The sequence below is a fragment of the Catharus ustulatus genome, chromosome 15, assembly GCF_009819885.2.
Source record: "Catharus ustulatus isolate bCatUst1 chromosome 15, bCatUst1.pri.v2, whole genome shotgun sequence".
Taxonomy (NCBI): domain Eukaryota; kingdom Metazoa; phylum Chordata; class Aves; order Passeriformes; family Turdidae; genus Catharus; species Catharus ustulatus.
In genome coordinates, this window is record NC_046235.1 from 6512264 (window position 1) to 6533606 (window position 21343).

Consider the following 21343-nt stretch of genomic DNA (forward strand, 5'->3'; position numbering starts at 1 on the left):
GTCTACACAATTGGTACAAGAGAGCACAACTCACAAAAATCCTGGGACATACAAAGTAAACATTTAGAAGTGTGACCTGCAAAAGATACTGCAATACTGATGGTCCTTTCACTAAAGCATGGCCTGTTGTGGACGGGAACATCACTGTGGGCAACCCAGATCTGCCTGGCAAAACTCTGTTGAACCCCTGTGCTGTGAGTGTCAATTGCATGGACGAAGAGAGGAGTCTAAACCTTTGTGAGCTGGGAGAAGTCAGGGGCTCAAGAGCATTTGTCATGATTATAATGCTTTGTCAGTCACCGATATTATACCTGTGTGCTCTCAAGTTTATCTTAATCATACAAACCTGGGGTTAGACAAATATAACTGACAGATATGAGTGCTGCGCTCAGTGTGAGTAACCACAGTTTTCTGTGCAGGGCGCAGGGAAACTTTGCTACATGAGGCCATCACAGCCTCTGTCCTTGCAAAATAATGCTGCTCACATTTCTGCCTTCCCACTAAGAGCACAGAAAGTGATTAGGAGGGATTCAGGAGAAGCAATTGAAAAAATAACTGACTTGTGAAAGATTTAATGAACTGAATTTATTTGCATATCCAAGTGAAAATGAATTTTAGTTAAGGAGCACACATACAGGGGAATAATACTCTAGTAGTTGATGGCTTTTCAATCTAGTTGAAAAAATTATCACAAAATGCTGGTAATCAATGTGACAACAGACATACTGGGAATGAAATCCAGGAACACATTCATACCTCTGTCCATAGTTAACTTAGCCATTGGAACAACCTACTTAGGGATGTGGTAATTTACCATTATCCAAAAACAGGGGAAAAAATCTAATTTAATCCTGCATTTTTAAAATGGATACTGAGAAATACTGGGGTCAAGGCCATGCAGAAAGTGAATAAAAAACATTTCAAAGTAAAATGTAGTTGTGATACACATGGGTTACTGCTTGTCTCTGAAGTACAGTAACATTGCATGTTTTTTATTTTCCCCAGAGTCATCTCAGTTAATAATTATTGTTGCTAAATCTGACATGTATTCTACATTGCTAGGGAAAATGGAAAGATTTTGTAGAATAGTGATGAATACTGTACTTGTCAGATTTTTCTTTTTCTGGTAAGTGGTAGGTGTTTATATTTCATCATATCTGGTTTTGGGACTGCACTTACTAGATTGCTCCTTAATTCAAGAAAAGAGGGTCCTGTCCACCATTTTATAATGTCACTAGATAATGCAGACAAGACAGAACAAGTCTGATGAGATGAGATGAGATGAGATGAGATGAGATGAGATGAGATGAGATGAGATGAGATGAGATACTGTTCTGTGCTTTCCAAAAAGGACAGTGCTTGCATCTAATTTTATCTTTGTCTAGACTGTGCTTCCAATGGCAACAGTTCAGCACTGAGCACTCTGCAGCAGGAGCTGGGATGAAATAAATTTCAGGAATGGAGTTACCAAACACAGAGCATTTTTATTGTCCACGAAGAGAGGAAAAGTGGATTCTCGCTGCAAAAAAAAAAAGTGCGCCTTATAGTCCGGTGCGCCTTATATACGGGACAAAGTTCGGAAATTTGCCGACACCCGGAAGTGTGCCTTATAATCTGGTGCGCCTTGTAGTTGTGAAATTACTGTAATATTTTTTTAATAGAAGTTTTTTTAGCTAATCCTTTTTTATCAAAAGAAAGCAACCTTTGATCACAACTCATTTAAGCTTTCATCTTTCAAGATGTTCAAAAATACACAAAGTCAATATGCAATAGGTGGAAGATTTGCCTGTGGTGAAAGGTCAAGAAAAAGAACTTTTCTTGTAGCTATTGACATAAACACTTGAAGGTGAAATATTTTTCATGGTATTTTGTGTCACACTTGAATTCACATTGTGTGATATAATAATCAATAAAAACCACAGTGATGATGATAATTTCATTCTGTCTGTATCAATGTTTATGAACAGTACTGATAAATCTCCCTTTGGTTGCTACAGGGTAGATTAACTATAGTCATGAAACAATGATTTATTCTGCAAGCATTTTCTTTTTCAATCTACAAATATTATGAAAACACTTCTTAATTTAAAGTAGAAAGAGAAAGATACAATGCATTTGTTCCAAATGATAAGACTCAATGCAGAAATATGTAAGTTGTAAAGTTTGGTCTAAGCAAAAATAATCTCACAGGTATTTTTTTTCACATGTGAGAGAGCTAAAATGTTAAGTATTCACTGTGCTTGAGAAAGTTTGTTTCTGTGACATATGTGATGAGATCAGAGAAGTATACTAATTGTGGAATAGATTTTAAAAAGGGTTACCAAAGTGTCGAGAACTCCAATGAGCTTTGAAAAGGAGTGATGGTTTTAGAAGTGCTGGTAGGTGAATGTAGTGGCAAAGTATTCACATTTGTGGAGACACTGAGGTAGTCTGCAAAAACTTGGCTGTGTTCAGCAGAAAAGGATCTCAAGAAATACCTTAGCCCCACCCCAGTCTTATGGTGTCATGACTTCATTCTGAGACTTGCATACATTTTACAGACTGGAAATCAAAGTAAGTTAACTAAACTGGAATGATTTTTTATTAATTTCTTAAAAACTGCGGGAAGATGTACAGTGCTCTAAACTGCAAGGGTTAATATGACACTGTCAGTTTGACATTGGCTCTTAAAGCCATAAAAATCTGGTTGTTGTCCTTTGAGTACAACAAAGTTGCATGCTTTAGGAATTGACTTGATGTTGTTTCCTTATTGAAAATCATGTAATGAAAAATTACTGATGAAGAGTCCATTGAGAAAGCCTGTATTTTTTCTTTAAAATATACTGAGCTTTCTAATATAGTTAAATTTAATCTTTTACTTTAGGATGTAATTTCTATAAAGCAATTTGAGTTTACAAATAATTCGAGACAGTTGTCTTAGAATCTTACAAAAATTTGGGTTGGAAGGGAGCTTTGAAAGTCATCTCTAAATTGGAAAAGAGTAAGCAAAGATATAAATCAAGTGGAAAATTATGTTTGAAATATACAATTTTAATGCAAAAAGCTTTACAAATATTTTACTCATATTTTTATACCTGCATAATAAGAAATTAGGTTATTTTATTGTGCTTTATTTTGTAGATATTTCTGAAAACCAAGCTGAGAACTAAGCTCATGGTGCTGCCTGCAGTCATTGTGCTAAGGATTGAAATAACCTCTGGAAACCCACTTGGGATGTCTTGGCCAGTCAAGGTAAGAACTGAAGTGATTTTATTTTTTTTTGGTGTTTTTTTAAAATCCTTTTTATGTGTTTAGCTGGTGCTCAAGAATAAAAACCTGATGGGATAAAGGCCATAGACACTCCATAGGAAAAGGGTGGTATAGTATCACTCAGTACTGATTTGCAGAGATGGTAAATGGGTATAACTATAATTTGGTCTTCGCTGCATCAGCAGCAGTTTATACTTTTAAATGTAGATAGGTCCAGAAAGCTAGGCAATGGCCCGCTCTAACACAGGGATTTTGTTTGTGTTTATGACTTAAGTTGAGAGGAAAATCTCTGTTTTATTTAGGGTTGAAATGGGACCTGAACCTCCATCATTGCACTCTTACAGTAGGCAGCATGGATTCACTGAAATAGCAAGATTTCTTTCAGACTTTTATGCAGTTACATATAGAATTAGTGTGCCTGCCTGAAGCCCATTAAATAGCCAAACCATTAAAATATTCCTACTTTTAACCAGACAAAACTATTCATGACAAATTTATTGTAACAGTCAGTGAATGACCACATGGAAGTTCTAAAACACCAAGGTTTTTTTGGAATATAAATGCAATTTTGTGAGAAAATGGCCGGCACGGTACTGGAAGAGATGTTTTATGAGATACATAGCATAAGGTAACTTTTTAATACATCTGGGTTTTTTTTTAATACCGTGTTTCCATTACAGCATCAGAAGTATCTATTTGAAACTAGAAATTAGGAATTTATAATGACATCAATTCATTAAAAATGAAAGAAACACTGTATTATGACACCTTAGGTTGCTGTAAACCCATTGCATTTTACCCTTATATTTTCTATCTCCATTGCAAAATATGCATTAGAAATAGCTGTTTAATGATAGCAAAAAATCAATCATTGTGATGTATGAAGTCAGACATAGCTTCAGCCCTCCTCATTTTCTTCTTGTAGACTTTATTTACATAATAGAAGATCTATGTTTTCACATGGACCTGTGAATAGAGGTTTTGGAAAAAAAGACAGGTATGCAATAAGAATTTTATGAAGATCTCAAACAGTATCACAGGAGAAAAAAAATTTCCTTTTCAGTTTAATACACGACTTGGAGAGTTGTCTGTAAATGCGGATACCAAATCGGGGCCATGAAATATGTATGTGTAGAAATTGGAAAAAAAAATAAAAATGTGGGAAAATCTCTAATAGAGAATCTCAGCAAGTTGTACTCCCCAAGAGCAAATGGCCGGTTCTGATATAAAGTGAATGAATGATCCTTTTGCTGGGCTTGGAGGTCTCTCCCATTACACGATGCATTTTGGCAGTGCAGACCAGAAGTCTCAGTTGCACGTAGCAGCAGAAAGCTGGAATTCCCAGGGTCTGCAGAAGGCACAGCCCAGCAGAGAACATAGGCTGCACTTCAAGTCCTCCAGCCCCTCAGAACAGTGAGATAACAGGCCTAAATTCAGTCCTGAAAATAGCTGGGAGCTTGAGTGCAAGGAGAATATTGCTTCTTATCTATAGGCTGAGATTCAATCTCCATCAGTTTCAGACTTCTGCAATACAGATATCTGTATCTTAGCTAGATTTCTTTTGACCTTGATGAAGAGAAAGAGGCTATTCTAGAGAGTGATTCATCAGAACTATTTTGTGGTTTTTTTAAGGAAAAGATGAGGTGACTTTTGTAGCATTCTGAGCAGGGTGAAATGATAGATTTTGCTCCCCAGGAAGTACAGATATATCATGCTGTTTCGTGTGGGAATTGTTTGATGAACAAGTTGAGTTAAAGCGCTCTTATTTGAACTAGAACTTCCCAAGTGGGCTAACTGTCGGAATCTGCAGCGGTAGCTTTAATGAATAACTCATATTGAAGTATTTTGTGGTTAAAATTTTTGAGTATCAAATACTATGATACCATATTTCTTTCTATGTATGCATTGGAACATTCCCAGGTTATATTTTTGAGTATTATTTTCTTCAAATTAGGATATGATTTCTGTATAAATTCTGAATTAGTCACTTCAGTACATTTGGTATGATAGCTTATGGAGTAAAAAGTTATCCAGAACAATGTATCAGTTTCAGTTTTGTGAATTGCTAAAAATTTTTCAAAGATAATAGGATTGGACAAAAAGTAATAGCATGAATATATCCACAATATCCCTAAAGGAATACCTGAAAACATTTTGTGAACTTCTAAACACATTGGCATATGAAACAAAAAGTCACATGAACGATGAAAGATGATTCTGTATTGTCCTGCTCTGACCGTGGTAACTCATGCAGCACTACAGCTTCCCTCCAGACTGAGGGGTCTGTGTCACAGATACATGGACCAAAGTGAAGCTGCTGCAGGAATGAACAGCAGGGGATGCCTGACTGTCCTTCACAGCCACAGCATCTCCTGCTCTGAGTCCAAGCCTGGGGAAGAGGGAGCACTGCTCAGTGCAGCTGCACAGCTGTGCTATTCCTGCTAAGTCTGTATCCATTCCTGCAGCGGAGAAGCCATTGAAATTTTCTGAAAGCTACTCCTAAATCCCCCAGTCCGCTCTTGCAAATATCAGCTCTTGTTTTTGTTCACCCTCAGCTTTCCCCTCCACCTTTGTTTACATTCTATCTCATTGTTCATATTTGTCTATTTTGGCCATGGCTAAAGGCCAGAATTGAGGCTTACTTTTGCTTCTCTGCAGTATGCTGTATAAATACATGCTATATAAACATCAGTTAAGATAACACAATGATCTCCTTAGAATTATTCATTTTTTTCCAGCTGAATATATTAGGAAAGAATCACCAAATGCTTGTGTCTGTGTTAGACTAATTTCTAGATAGATATTTCTTGGTGAGGAGACCACCAAACACAGAGTAGAGAGGAGTTTAATTAGCTAGTGTGGAGAAACTGCAGGAGGAGGAAATATATCCTGTGGTAGATAGAAAGTGAGCAAGGTCGATTTGTTTGTACTGGCAGTATCACCCACAGAGTATCACTGCTAACAGGGACGAGGGCCTCACCCACAGATCCATAAGAGAGGCCAGAAGATATGTATTGCACAAAGAATAATGTTCACTTAGGACTGGATGTTTATGTGACCTTTAATAAAATCTCAACACATTCTGAGATTTTCATATCATGCATGATTGTTCTAAGATGATTTAAAAAAAGAGTGGGAGCATAAAACCCCTTGGAATAGAATGTCTTGTTCATGTGAAAATTTATAAAATCACTAAAAAAGAAGATGTTGGGAAGTCTAAATTAAAAAATGAACAATAATGCACTAAATAAATTGAGGAAAAAAGGTAATGATTATCATTTTACAGTGTGATGCTGTGCTGTAAAATTTAGGTGCTTAAGTAATTTTTACAGTTGTTTTTATCAGTATTCTTGAAAAATGTGCAATAGAGACCTTCATCCAGTGCAAAATTTCAGTGTTTCTGGGTTTTTTCCAGTTTCTGGTAGTTCTGGAGCAGAGCATTGTTTTACTCACTACCATTAATATTAAAGATCTGAAAGATATTAAACTGTCTATGTAGGTGTTTTTAATTAGGTGGTAGTTGGTTAAAATTTTACCAATTTTTTATTTGGGGAATATACTGAGCTGTTCTGCATTCCCTGTTCAATAGCTAAACTCTAGTACTAAGAGTCTCAGTTTAAATACTTTGAGGAAAAGGAGAAAAATCCAAAACATTTTTAGCCTTTTCAGCCAGTTCCCAGCAGCCAGTAGATGTCATTCTATCTCTGTTTTAATGCCAGTTTCTACTGTTCTCATTATATTTTTCTAAATAACAAATTGCAGACGGGAATGGGGGGGAAACATTTATGTTTAATTTTTTTCTGATTAATGCATAAGCCGATATCTTTCTTTTCAGTAATGTAAGGTGTCAGAGTGTGAAATTGGTACTTCTTGATGCAACTGAGTCTGATAAGCTATTGTCTTTCCTTCAACTCATCCATTAGTACTATTTAATTTATTTATATGTTTGTACAAGGGATTTGTCAGCTTTGCACTGTGCATGGTTTTTCTTTCTTTTCTGTCTTTTTTCTTTGCAAATTCCTTTTCCTTTCTGAGCACGTTTGCTTGATGCTGTTCCTGTAGTTTTTTTTTCTATCATGCCTCAAGTGTCAAGGCCAAATACAAGAAGAGTTTTGTAACCTTGGGGGAACACACAGACTGCTGCCCAGAGTCACACAAAAGAAAGGTCTGAGACCAAATGGGAAGACAAGTTTGTTATTTCTTTTCTGCATAACCTTAACTAAAACCTAAATGAAGAGCCCTCCTGGCAATTGTAGCAAATGGATAGACTTCAATCTCCAATAAAGGATTTTTCAGTCTTGCTAAGAGAAGCAATTTGTAATTAGTAATTTCATTTCTGTCCAAAGATGCAGAGTAACTGTCTTGAGAATAGTGTGGGCAGAGGGCCAAAATACTGAGACTGTGAGGAGACTGAATTGCATGTACTACCTTTGTAATGTTCACAATACCATGTGCTAGTAAGAGTAGGAGGAAACCACACATGTTATTCATTCTATGGCTGGAGTAACTCAGGTGCCAGGACTGTCAAGCTGAGAGTTTTTAAAATACTGAATTCTTATTTTTGCTTTTTTGCAGCCATTGTTTCACTTGGTCCTGCTCTGTCACAGAGGGATCCCATGTGTTTTGTTAGCCACTGAGCTGAGCACAGAATTTGCAATCTGCTTCAGCACAGAATTTGCAATCCATGGTCCCAGAGAAGCCCTTGCTGTGACAAAGCAAAAATACCTTTTTTTTGCAGAATCAATTACAAACACAGGAACATAGGAAAGACAGGCCTGACATGAACTTTGAGATGGGAGAACCTTACCTGGCTTTACAAAAGTAAGGTTTTAAATGAGACTGGAAGAATAAAAAAAGGATTGCAAAATTACATTCTATAAAGCCTTTCTGTGATACCTCTTCTTAAAGGGCTTACAATATACATTACCTTTGAACCTACAAGGGTTAGGCTGAATGGCAAACTTAGCATCTTGATTTGGGTGTTACCAATGCTACTACAGTTTCTCACCTTGCAGTCACTGAAATGGAATCAGGTGGGGGATAGTGCCATAAACTGGACTTCAGATGCTCAAAAGGAATCTAATCCTCTGTGTGTGTGCTGGGTAATACATGCAGGGAATTATTACAAACTGCTGGTCAGGGTCTGGCTGTTCCTGTTGCACTTGGGGCTCTGTGACAACTCATGCTAGTTTCCCACATATGTTAATACCACACTAATATCACACCAGTGCCACACTGTTACTGGAAAGAATTTGACATAGGAGCATTGCATTTCCTCTGGATCTTGGAGCTGTGATCTTAGATAAGATAGGTTTTTTACCATAGAGAGTTACCATCTCAAGCAAATCAGGAATTAAAGCAATAGGGATAGTTACACAAAGTGTTTGTGGTATCCTGTGTCTTATTGGCATATTCATATTCATGGCAAAAAAATCACAGTAAAGAGCTACTGCAGTCACAAAAGGAAAAAGACTAAAAAATCCATCATCAGCAAGTGCTACAAAAACAAGAAGAGAGACTGAAAATGTCCTTGTAGATACTGACTGGCAAAATGTCTGTCTGCTGAAGAATATGATAATCTTGGTGCTTTTGCATAGCTGAGGAAATTGGTTATATAAGCAAGCAAAATAAACACTACTGCCTGTCTAAAGAGGAAAAAAATAAAGGAAATAAGTGTGATGGGGAGTTAAAAGAACTGAAGAATATAAAGACACCATGAATAGAGGGGATCAAGTGCTAGTCAGTTTAAATCTGTCTTGTACCACTACAAGGATGAGCATGGAAACAAATTACTCTCAACCAGATAAGGAAATAAAGAAAAAGTCTTGGGAAATGAGTTCTGGCAAAGGATCTAAAAGACCAAAGATGTCAAAGCTCAGTTGGTTGGACAGAGGACAAAGCTTTTGTTGACTTGCAGTGTGCATCTGAGTAAGTTTTGCTGAATTCTGTGCATTTTTACTCACAGCACCAAAAATAAAGAAATTGCATTTTACCTTTTAAACTGTGAGTCACTTTGCTGAAGGGTCATTGCCCAGACAGTCTGAATGTGCCCAGCAGACAGAGAATACGAAAAGGGAGTTGAAATTTACATCATGTCTGTGTCGTGACAAAGGAAAATGTAAAGATAGCAACTTCTCAGGGAGTTGTTATTAGGATCCTTTCAATCTGTGCCAAAAGAACATTATTCAGAATTCATACTGGGATGTGACTTGTGACTGACAAAATCTTATTCCTGAGTGTGTCTACTCATCATCTGGAAGAAGCTGTATCCTGTTCCTGCATGCCCTTAGAAAAAGGCTGAAAGAGGAAAAAGTTGAGAAGAGCATGGAAAGGTGCAAAGGAAAGAGTTGCATGGAAAGGAAAAGGAAAGGAGGAAAGGAAGGTGCATGGAAAAAGTTGAGAGGAGCAAGGTGCAAAGGAAAGAAGGGAAGCCTCAAATAATTTCCCACTTCTTCCTATTTTCACCCACATGAATTATGCCATGCAATGTTGAGTTTGTGTGCACTCGGGGTTAAGGGAAGGGAGGACATGCAGGAATTTCTGCTTTAATCTGTTGCCTAGCCCCATTATAAAGGCAAGATAAATTGCCTTTACAAAAATTGGCACAGTCTGACTGGAATGGCATCAGAACAGTGAAATATAGGTGCTTGGAGAGAGGTTGACTGGTCAGTTGCTTTTTCATGAAATTGTAACCTTGTCAGCAGAGCAGGACTCACCCTTCTCACATTGCACCTCTTGCATTCCCCCATTCCTGTAAGGACCATCATGACATCATCATTAAAGGTGTGTCTGCTTCACATACCTGTGGGTCAGCTCAGTGTGAAACACCGGAAAGAGAAAAAACCCTGCACTGGGTTTCCTCAGAAAGCTATTTTCCTGCAGAATCTGATGCACAGGGAGTTGTTTTGCATCTTAGGACAGGTCATAGCTGTGGAAGTAGGCTGATTAGAGAGGCTGCTGCTCCTCTTACCCCTTTCTTTGCATTTTCATTGAGCTTATACTGAAATGAACTTTACAGTATTTCAGATATGCCCAATTTGTTTGCTTCTGTGGAAGAGTATGCAATGTATTATCCAGAGACGATAACAACCTATTAATGCATCCCACTATGTATTTCAGTAATTGTATCCAGTGATTCCATTGAATGAAAAAATTGAGTTAGTGCCTTCATTTGTGCTGTGAATATGATCCATCTTTTTTCCTGTGTCAAGGGCTCTAACTGCAATAATTAGTTGGCATAGACCATTTGCAAGTTTGACTATGTGATTCTTTCTTTGCTTTATCTTTCTGCGTATGTAGACCGGAAACATATGTCATCAACTGTGGATGCAGCTTTCACAAATAGGTGACTGTCCTGTGCACTGTGGTGCAGAGATATCTCATTTACAGATGCTTTGTGGTTTGCAGGCCCTACTCTTCCAAAACTGGTGCTTTCTAAAAGTAAAGAATTAAGCTTTGCTTATCTTTCTGACTATAGTATGTATATATAAATGCCTTGACATACGAATTTAATTATTTTATGTACATCACAAAGTCAAAGCAAACCTTCCATTAACCTTACCTGCCATCTTTCCATTTCTCTCTTTTGTGATCATGTTATGGAAACATTAAAGTGATCTTGTCCTTTTTAAGCATTTGTTTTCAGTTCCAGATAGAAGTGATATGTTGTACTTCTTCATGTGAAAATTTCTTGTTCACACCAGTAAGCCTACTACCAGTAAGCCATACTACCCTGTTGTATGTCTCCAGTGGTACATTGGTGTTAATTACTGCTGAGTTTAATTGTTTGTTTCTTTCTTTCTTTTGCTTTTCCATTCAAAGGTGATTTTTTGGAATCAATGTCTGCCCAATGCCAGCTGGTCTGATGCAGCTCTTTACCACATACACATAATCAAAAAAAGGATCTACTCATATTTTACTATTTACATTATTATTCATTCTCAGTAGTCAAGGAAATTATATCTGCTTTTCTCTGTTTTTTTTTTTAACCTTTTTAATGTTGCGCAGGAATTCTAATTTTAATAGGCAGAAATTATATTTTTTTGGGGGGGGTGGTAAAGAGCTTACCATTATTTTATGTAGAGTTTAAAAGTTTTGAAAGAAGTAATTTTGGAATACTTCTAAAATTGTACTTAATTTATTAGGAATATATGAAGAATAAGCATTTGAGACTCTGATTTTGTTTGTTTCCTAAATTTCAAAGCTAAATGGCTGTCTATTAGTTACACTGTACAGAATTTATACCTAAAATGTCAATTGTAATAATTAGGCTTTGTTTTCCCATTTCTTTTATGGGGAGAAATACAGTAGCCTTCTGAGATTCTTGAATTTTTAGCTGTTTCTTTCTACTGCATATAAGTAACCTAAAGAAATTACACTGTTTACACGCTCAGTTAAAAAAAAACAAATTACAAAGGAAAGACTTTTCAATTTAGCTGTCTTCTAGCTTTAGTCACAGGCTATTTGTAGATACAAGAATATTCTGTATATAATGAAATACCTGGAAAGTACCAGCATGTTGGAACTCTGGATACTGAGAATTTTAGACTTTCTGTGCTGAAGAAAACACTGCTTTTGACCTGAGAACATGGAGAAGACTTCCAAAATTCAACGATAGAACTGGGATCACTGGTGTGTAGTTTGAATAGAAGTGTGTAATATCATATGGTGGAAGATTTGAAATTTAAGGTTTTAGAATATAGCAATACATGTAGGGCAAGGTGGAGGTTTTTGAGCACAGGTTTTTTTCTTTTCACCTTCTTCTTCATGGGTCTAGGTGGTACTTTTGTAACTGGATAGAAAATTCTGCACTGTGGGTCATAGGTGATTGGTTATTGGGTTAAAAGTAAAAATAATTTAGGTGGCTTTTCTTAATTGGACAATTTGGGCTTAAAAGGCCTTGTAGAGAGAGAGAGATATATTGCCATTTTTAGCTTGTTAGCTGGAAGTGCTGTAGGACTCACTACAGATAAGAATTAATAAACATCTGTGTCCAAACACAAAATACTGTCTCTCAAGCATTTAATCCTGACTCTGACAGAAGAAAAAAGAAGATAAAATGCCATACCAGCAGCTATTCAAAATGACTGTGCCTGAAATAAGCAACATAAGGGTTACACTTAAGATAATAAATATTCATGTAATTAGGTTATATGTAACTACACAGAATACAATAGCACCAATCACCACAAGTGACTGAAATATTTTCATCAAACTCAGTGATGGCTGAGAGATGAAGAACACTGCCAAGTAGACTATGTTCTTAGAATACTCCATGGTAGTTAAGAGTGACTGTTCAAACTGTTGGGATCATTTAAATGTGTTTGTTAAACCCCAGCTTTTTTCTCTTCTGCACAGTGCAGTGTTCGTTGGCAAAGTCTGGGTCAAGTTGCTCCCATTCAGCAGCTTTTTGCATCATTTTTGTGTTAGAAAAATTATCTGTGCAAGGCACAATGAAATAGAGAACTATTCTGCTCTTACAGTTTTCATTACAGAAAGAAGACCTAAATAAGTTACAACTTTCCTTGTACACAGCGACACTACCTATGTTCCTCCCTTTCCTTTTTTTGTGGAAGTTAAGGCATTAGTGCCAGTATCTTTTCTAAGTTCCATTTAAAATGATTACTTCCTGCTTCTGAATTCCTTATGAAATTTGAGCAGGATTCAGGCACTCATCACCTCTAATCTTAAACCATTTTGTCTTGTATTACAGTGCACAGCAACATCTGTCCAAAAGACCTCTGGTTTGTAGGGGTGCTTGTTTCTAACCCATAGGTTACAAAATACATTATTATTCACATGTATTCATTTATCTTGCACTGCACTGCAGCAGTTGGAGTGTAGTGTAGCTCTGCACAAGGCACCATGCAGGGAGACAGACAGTCCCACAGGGTTCTCCCTGCATTTGCAGAGAGGGAGAGCCTGATTCTCAGCGCTTGGAGTAACAGTTTAGCCTAATCCAGCTAACTTGCTTATCAGCTTACAGTGCAAAATCACAAGTATTTTATGAAAGAACAAATTCTAAGCAGGAAGGAATTGGGCTCTCAGTAGTGTGCATGTTGCCCTGCCCTCTGGAAGCAGCCTTACCCAGGCAGTTGAAGGCTGTTTCAAGTGCTCAAACAGATAAAAAGTCCTCCAAGGTCCAGGTGGCACAAAGGAAGTTAATATATAGCCTTTCAGACACACTACAACTGAGATGTGGCACTTTTCCCACAAAGCATTGGGGGCTGAGGGCTGTGATGATCCAAGGGGTACAGTGACGGAATTGGTAAGAGACTGCAATAGTTAAGCTACTGTACCTGTTCAGGCAGAGCTGCCATCATTGCAGGGAGTAGAGGGATCAAATGGAACCTTGGAAAGGCTCGAAGAGAGAAGATCTGGTTGTGATTAACATATGGCATTAATTTAAAAAAAGGTTTTGTTATATTGGACATGAATAAGCTCAATTTAGTAGGTTTCTCATCAGAGACAATGAAAAACATTAACTGAGATAGAATATTTACCCACCTAGAGGCTGTAATGTCTTACAATTTCATGTTGTTTAACAATATTGGAATGGGAAAAAATTCTAGTTTGTGCTTCAAGGTGAGAGACTGCTGACTTGGATTAAATAGTGAGCTATTCTTATAGAGAAATGTCTATCTTTAAATGTGTTGAATTTCAGTTAAAATCAGTTTATAGGTAATTTCATTATTTTCTGCTTTCAGAAGTGTAATCCAGTGATTATTTCTTCTTGACTAGTCTTTGTTTAGTTTCTTTAAAGCAAAACAAAATATATATTTAATTCAAAGGCTGTTTTTGCTTGGCCAATATGGGAATTAGGCAACTGGGAACTGAGGGTGGATTGGCCCTGCTCGTCAGTGAGGTAATCTAAGACCGTGGGAAAAGAGATGCTAAGAAGGGAAACATCTAGATAGATTCTGGCAAGGAGAACAGAATTGTGAGAACAGTTATGTTAATATAGTAGTGCCAAAAAAAGTAATGTTCTTAGTTCTTGTTAATGACTGAATGGATTATTGCAGTAAGTTTCAATTTAAGGAAAGGAGTCAATCAGTAATGTGGTATGGTGTTAAGCTCCAATACATAGGTAAGAATCAGTCAGCTCTGTGTCGTGTTTCCCCTTACCACTCAGTCTATAAAAATGAAAGCCTTTGGTGCAATTATATGTCACCTATACTTTCATGGTTCAGTAAAAAACCCCTGCAGTTGCCACCAGGAATGTCATTCTATCACACATTAAAGGTGGACTATGTAGCTTGGGAAGACTTGCTCTACTAGTACCTAACATCATGCTAATTTGCAATAGAGAAATTAGAGAGAAAAAAATTTATCCATCAATATGAATCAGAATGTAAAGATGAGATTATTTTCTGGAACAAAGGAAAGAGTTGCAGCATCCATATTGGCACCTTGGGTTGCTGCAGCAAAAGTACTAAAGCAATTGGACAGTTTAGGGTGTTGGCTGAGCAGACAAATCAATGCTGTGTCCCTTGCACTAGGTGTTCTATTAACAGATGTTGATAGTGTTAGGCATGCCACTCTACAGAGCAGGGCTGCTATTGATTTTCTGCTGCTGGCACAAAGGCAGGGATGCCAAGACTTCGAAGGATTATGCTGCATGAACTTATCCAATCACAGTGAATCCATACATTGGAGCATCCAACTGTTAAAGGATGGAGTTAAAAGGCTGCAAGTCAAAGATAATGGGGACTGGCTAAATGGACTGTTCAAGAAATGAGGTTTATCTGGTTGAGTGTTATCCTTGGTCAAAGCGGGATTGTTGATTCTTGTAGTGATTGTGGTTATGTTGTTAGTGTTGCCATGTTTGATAAGTTGTTTGTGAAAGGCTTTGCTGAAATCTTTACAGTCAGTATTTATTGCTCAACAGAAAGGGGGAGATGTGGGAGTTGGGTGACCGGGGACCAAGGGTGGATTGGCCCTGGTTGACAATGAGCTAAGCATCAGTCTAAGACCATGGGAAAAGAGATGTTAAGAAGGGAGACATCTGGGTAGATTATGAAGAGGAGAATAGAATTGTGGGGATGGTTATGTTAGTGTGGTAGTGCCAAATAAGGTAATGTTCTTAGTTCTTGTTAATGATTGGTAAGCAATGCTTTACAAGTAAGGTAACATAATTGTTCATTGGTTCACTGCCCTCTGGCAGCATTCTAACAAAGTCTATATATTTTCATGCTTATCCCATTACAAGGTCTTTGGAGATTGTTCTATACAGTGTATGGCTTATAATTTTGTTCTCATGTTAAATCTTCATTAAGATTTCATAAAAATCCATTAGAATCTTCCTTGCTTAGTAACTGCAACAAGACCTGTTCTTCCAGGGGCCCAGAAAGTCTGAGGTTCTTGAGGAGCTCAAATTCAACTTACTAAGAAAAAGATGATCAGTGTTTATTATCTTTTTTTCTTTTTTCCACTGTTTTTCTTGAATGGCCCAACAAGCTCCTTCTGTTACATTTTAGCTTTTGCAATATATATGTGCAATTATTTTTTTAGTCTCTCTTAAAAATGAGGAAACTGAAGTCTCAGGCAAGAAATTGGATTTTGTGATGGGAACCTAACCATCAAGTTTTTACCTGATGTTATTTCATACTTGTGGAATGCAGTTCACAGAGAAAAGGAAGAGGTCGAGTGTTTGGAAATATTTCTTACATTATATATGGTAACAGTATAGCAGTATATGGAGTTAGTAAACCCAGCAAGACTTGTGCAGCAAGCACCATAAAACATAATTAATTAAGATGAATTTTCATCTCTATGGAAGGTATGAAATAAATGTCTTTCCAACGCTGGAAAAAAGTAGATGTATTTGAGAACTGAAAATATGGTGTGGTTGAGTTCTCAGGTCCTTCATCCTGTCTGTCTTGTGGTATCCCAGGATTCTGGTCTCCTACATGAGGTCTGAGAATGAGAAGTTTGAGCCTTTAATCCAGCAGCTAAAAAATTCTGATTTTGAGAACTATTAGTCATCCTCTGGGATATTTTGAATCTATATTCCTCATGCCAGTTTGCAAACTGTTCATCTGTATCTAACTTATCTCACTTATTTGCCAGGCTGTCCTGATGTCCTAATATAGATCAATAATTTAAAATTCACATAGGTGGATGAAAGCAGTGTGTAAGCAAGCAAGAATTTAAGTTGTTAAGAAAGGATAGTATTAGACATAACAAAATGATGTCAAATGGGAAGAGGTTGTTTATGAATAGAGAAATCTTTCAGCACTAGTTCTGACTATATATGGACATTTCTTTCAAAACGAATTAAATAATGATAATCTACTGTTTATAATGCACTTTTTTGAGGCAAACATTTGCAGAGAAAAAAAATATTTTATCTCTACTACAAGGAAGAAGAGTTTGTGATCTGGAGTGGGATGTTTAGTTCAGACAAAGACACCAGCTAATAGCACAAATAATTAAAGAATATTCTCTTGAAGGTGTTCAGTTAACCAGCCTTAATGAATGTCTCTGTAAGTAGATCTTTGCTTTGTTGAAAACGTTGAGAGTTTTTGCTTTTTGATGATGGTGGTGTGCTAATGAGAGCTAGCTGCAGGGAAGTATTCTGAGAGAAGGGTGTTGTGGAACACACTTTTCATCATGTAGATGGTTTTTACCGTGTGCAGCAATTAAAACTGCTTTAGTCCAGAAGTTAACAAGAAGGAAAAATCCCCAAAAACCTTCAACTTGCCATCATATTTCAAAGTGTCCAAGAGAAAAAAGGCTCCTCCTATTTCACATGAAAGTTCTAAATTCAGTTCTTTGGGGTTTGAACAGTCTGAGCTGAATTCAAAACCCAACACTTTTACTACAGAAGAAGTAAACAATATTGGGACAGATGTTAATATCCTGAGACTTGAGTGCTAAATGACTTCTAGTTTGGCATATTTAGATATGGCAGACATTTAAGAAATAAGCACTGCCAAGGTCTAATTTTTGCAAACTAATTACAGCTAATTTTTGCAAACTAATTACAGCTGTTGAAGTTGAAGCTCAGGAAGTGTGAAGTGCCTTCAAGAATTGCAATTCCCTGGAGATGTGATTAGCTCACAATCCACCCTGGTAGTTCTGTTTGGAGCCTTCTTGTGTAAGAAAAGCAGACAGGATTGACAGATAAACCTTGTTTCTATCTGAGTTTCAAATTTTCACAGGCTGATTCTTGTGTAGAAAGTTGTACAGAAATTTTAGCTATTTACTTGGAAAATGGGATACAGTATTCTGCAGTGCTGTATACAGAAATGTACATCAGTGATTGTGATTGTGTTTGTGTTCACTCCTTGGCTGATAGAGAACACGAGGGCAGCAGCCTTTCAATGCAAGCCTGTGCTTCTGCCTGTGTGAACTAAATGTTGACCTATCTCTTTGTGCATAATGCTTTTGTGTAGATGCTTGTTTTGCCTGTGGACTGGAGTTTGCAAGCACTTGCCCTGGGGTTTTTTATTTGTGTGGGTTTTTTGGTGTGGTTTTTAAGTTGCAGTCTTTTAGCATACAGTAAAAGAGCATTCAGGGTGAGGACAGAAAACTTACTCTTCAAACTGTTACAGAGACAGGAAGCTTCTGAGCTGAAGGCCTCCTCACATGGGGCACTGATTGCATGTTTTAATTACTGATCATAAAGCCTGCATACTAATAAGAATTTCCCCCAGTACAGTTACTAAGCATGTGCAGACTCTTCTGTCTTCTGTCTAGAAGGAGGAGATATTTGCAATGAAGCAAATTACTAGTATTCCATATAGAAGGAATAAAAATGAAGCATGAGAGGAAGCTAAGGGATTTCAGAGATGAGAGGAGACTGTATTTGCACTTTGAGTCATTGCACTAGGAGCTCGCTGAATTTTTTTCTCTTTGTTGTCCTTTCAGGGCTTTTTGCTTGCTGCAAATATGCTAGTAAGTTTTAGAGCTGTTAACTGTCTTGGTTTTGACTTATATTGGAGCTCCTGTATTCCCTACATGCAAGATGGTAAACCCTTGAGCAAATGAAGAGTTTATAAATAAGGTGAATCAAGATTAGGTTCCACCCTAATCTACCCTGTTCTGGGGGAGCAATGCAACTTTAATGCAAAGTACATCATGAAGCTGGTAGTAAGGGCCAACTCTGGCCATTTAGCTGAATACAAAAATGAAAACACAGAGGGATTGTCTTAATACCAAGACCTGAATCAAGGTTTGACTGCTCTTTTAACTATGTCTGAGGATAAAAAGAGGACTAATTGCTGGAAATAGTTTGCTAACACAGGCTCAGCCCTTTTTTGAATCTACAGAAACGCCACCTAACTCTGAGTTCAGAAAGTGATTATATCTATAACCTTCTGTAAATAGTACCTTGTGGAGAGTCAGGGACATGCGTGCGGAAGATATCGGGCTGTACAGTTAGAAAGGGCCCCTTCCCTCTGCAGCCGAAGCTGGGTGCCCCTTGCCCGGCATCCGGCTGTACCCAGCCGGACTGCCCAAACTATAAAAACCCCTGTGACCCTTCAATAAACGCCATTTGCCATCCACCACGTTGGTGTCTGTGAGCAGATGGACCGAGTGACCCTGGGCTTGGGCCACCGTGTCTTTCCTGAACCAGGTCGCCACGTGGAGTAAGGCAGCAGTACCTAAAATCTAGCCTAGTCTCAAAAGGCTGCTTTAGGTTTGCTGAGCTCAATAAAATACATATTAAACAAAATATTGGCAGTAATCTGAATATGTTAGGGAAAACTGGACTATCAATCTTTTTTCTTTTTTTTTTTCCTAGTTTGATTTGGTCATAGAGGTCTGAACCTGCAGCTGCAGCAATGTTTGGTTTGTATTGACAGTGTTATTTCTGCATGAAAGAGGTGGCTGTATTCTATAGGGACTGTGAGATGCAGTGTTTGTGATGCAACAGATACATGTTATGTATTGAGTGTCTTAGGTCTGTACCTGTGCTCCTGGGAGAAGCATATTAGGAAACAAGGATTGGAAAAAGCTTCATGGATCAGCAAATCATGCTGGTATTGGTGTTTCATAAACTTCAAATCAAACTTTATGTTAGTTAGGATTTGTCTTAGCTGCTGTACTTGGAAAACTATTCAGGAATGTCATTGTTCTGAAGGCTAGAAACCTTCTCTAGAGAGAATCCAGTTTATATGCATTTCTTCCTCTACCTACTTTAACCTTTAGATTAAATTGTTCTTTTAAATACCTAATCTTTACCCCGAAGTGCATTTATAGAGCAGTCATATCCTCTGATGAGCTGTTCTTTCTTCTCATGTAATAGTCTCTTCATTCTTCTGCTAGTAGCTTTTTTTCTTTTGCATGTTTCAGTCTCACTTCACTTTTAAAAGTATGAATAATAATAATAATGACAAAGAATAATGTTTTTCAGTCTCTCCTGGAAATGCCTGTTTTGATTGTCTTCAGCTGCTCATTTACCTTTTTTTCACTTTTATCCCATTGGTGGATCATCCTGTGACTGGTGACTAATATGCTGAGGTTCCTTCGTGACATCAGCAATTGATGAGCTTACAACTTCTAGCAAAATTCTCAGTTATTAGTCCTCTGGTGAGCCGAAAGATACCAAGAGCTGAATGTGTAAGAGTTGGCCCTGTCATATTAGTGACCTAAATAATGTTCCTTATTTTGCTTGCAGCAACTTTGTAGGACTTCTCAGTCACTTTATTTCTAAGTCTGGGGAGAAGAGAAGGATCACAGCTGTCTGTTTGCTTAGCTATGGATGAGGCTAGTGAATTGCATAAAGAAGTAAATCACAAAGTCAGGACCTGCAGAGCTGCAGCATCTTTGAAGTGAATTACTGCATGTCATACCTCCATATGCCTGATAATTTGTATGAGGTGCATGGCTCATAAGAACCTTAGAGGTGCTACAAAGGAGGAATTGAAGGCATCTGAGGCCTCCCACTGAGGTGGCCACTTTGACTCTCTTTTACAACCAAGTCTGAGTGTCTTCTAAACTTCAAGGAAATTGGAAGGTTTTAATTACAACAGTTTATGAAGGTTTGTGACTGAGGACAAAGTATTATTTGTTTTATATCTATCTTCCAATGAAACATGAAGATGAATAAAGATATTAGCCTCTGGGTATAGCCCTCAGTTGTTGTTCCAGTATCCTTTGAACTTGTGAAGAATGGGAAAAAAGATGAACTTATGAATAGTAATGAGTTTGGCCTATGTTCCTCTTGAATACTGGGAGCCACAGCAACTGGAATAGGAAAAAAGAGGAAGCCAATGGGCAAGAAAAATGATAAAGGTGTGGGAAAAGTGAGATCTGTGAAAAATTCCCCGTATATTTAAATTAGTTTTTCAGGTATGTATTTGCAGGCCCTTATCTTTATCACCTTCAGCTGGGGCAGCAGTAGAAATTCAGTCATATTTCCACAAACTTCACCTAAGGCCTTTGTGAATTTTTATTAGCTGAGAATTCCCTGTGCTGTGCTGCACTAATGACTGTGTCTGCCCTATAACTTATGAATACAAGAGACAACAGTGATTGAACACTGTTTTTTTGATTTATTATCGGTAGCTACCTTAATTCCCCAGAATATTACATCCCACTCCTTAGCAGGCATTTGTACACTGCTGTATATTTAGCAGACCTTCAGGTCATAATTTCACCAATGAAGTGCACACCTGGATGGCAAAGGGAAGGAAGTGATTGCCAACCAGAGTATGATTCAAGTGTTTGTTGGTTTGGTTTTTAATAAAATATTCGAAGTCAGAACCATTTATTTTTTAAAAGAGTAGCAGAGTATTTAGGGACTCCAGGTTCTGTATAAGATGAAGATCAGACATTTCTAAAGACTGAACCTGGCAAAATTAACCATTTCTTGTGCTAATATCATCTGTCTCTGTTAAGAGACAAGTTTAGGAGAAGAACATTCTGGAATTAGTGTTTCCTCTTACAAAAAAAAAGGCGTTCCAACAATCCCTTTCTGCCAATGAGAAAATGAATACTAGTGGATGAAAGTGAAAAAACCAAAACCAACCATTTACAGACAAAGTGCCCACATGGCATGGGAAAAAAAAAAGAGTAAATACTAGATACTGAATTGTGAGAACTGTCCCCATCCATCCCTCCCGAAACAAAAAAAAACCACCCCAAA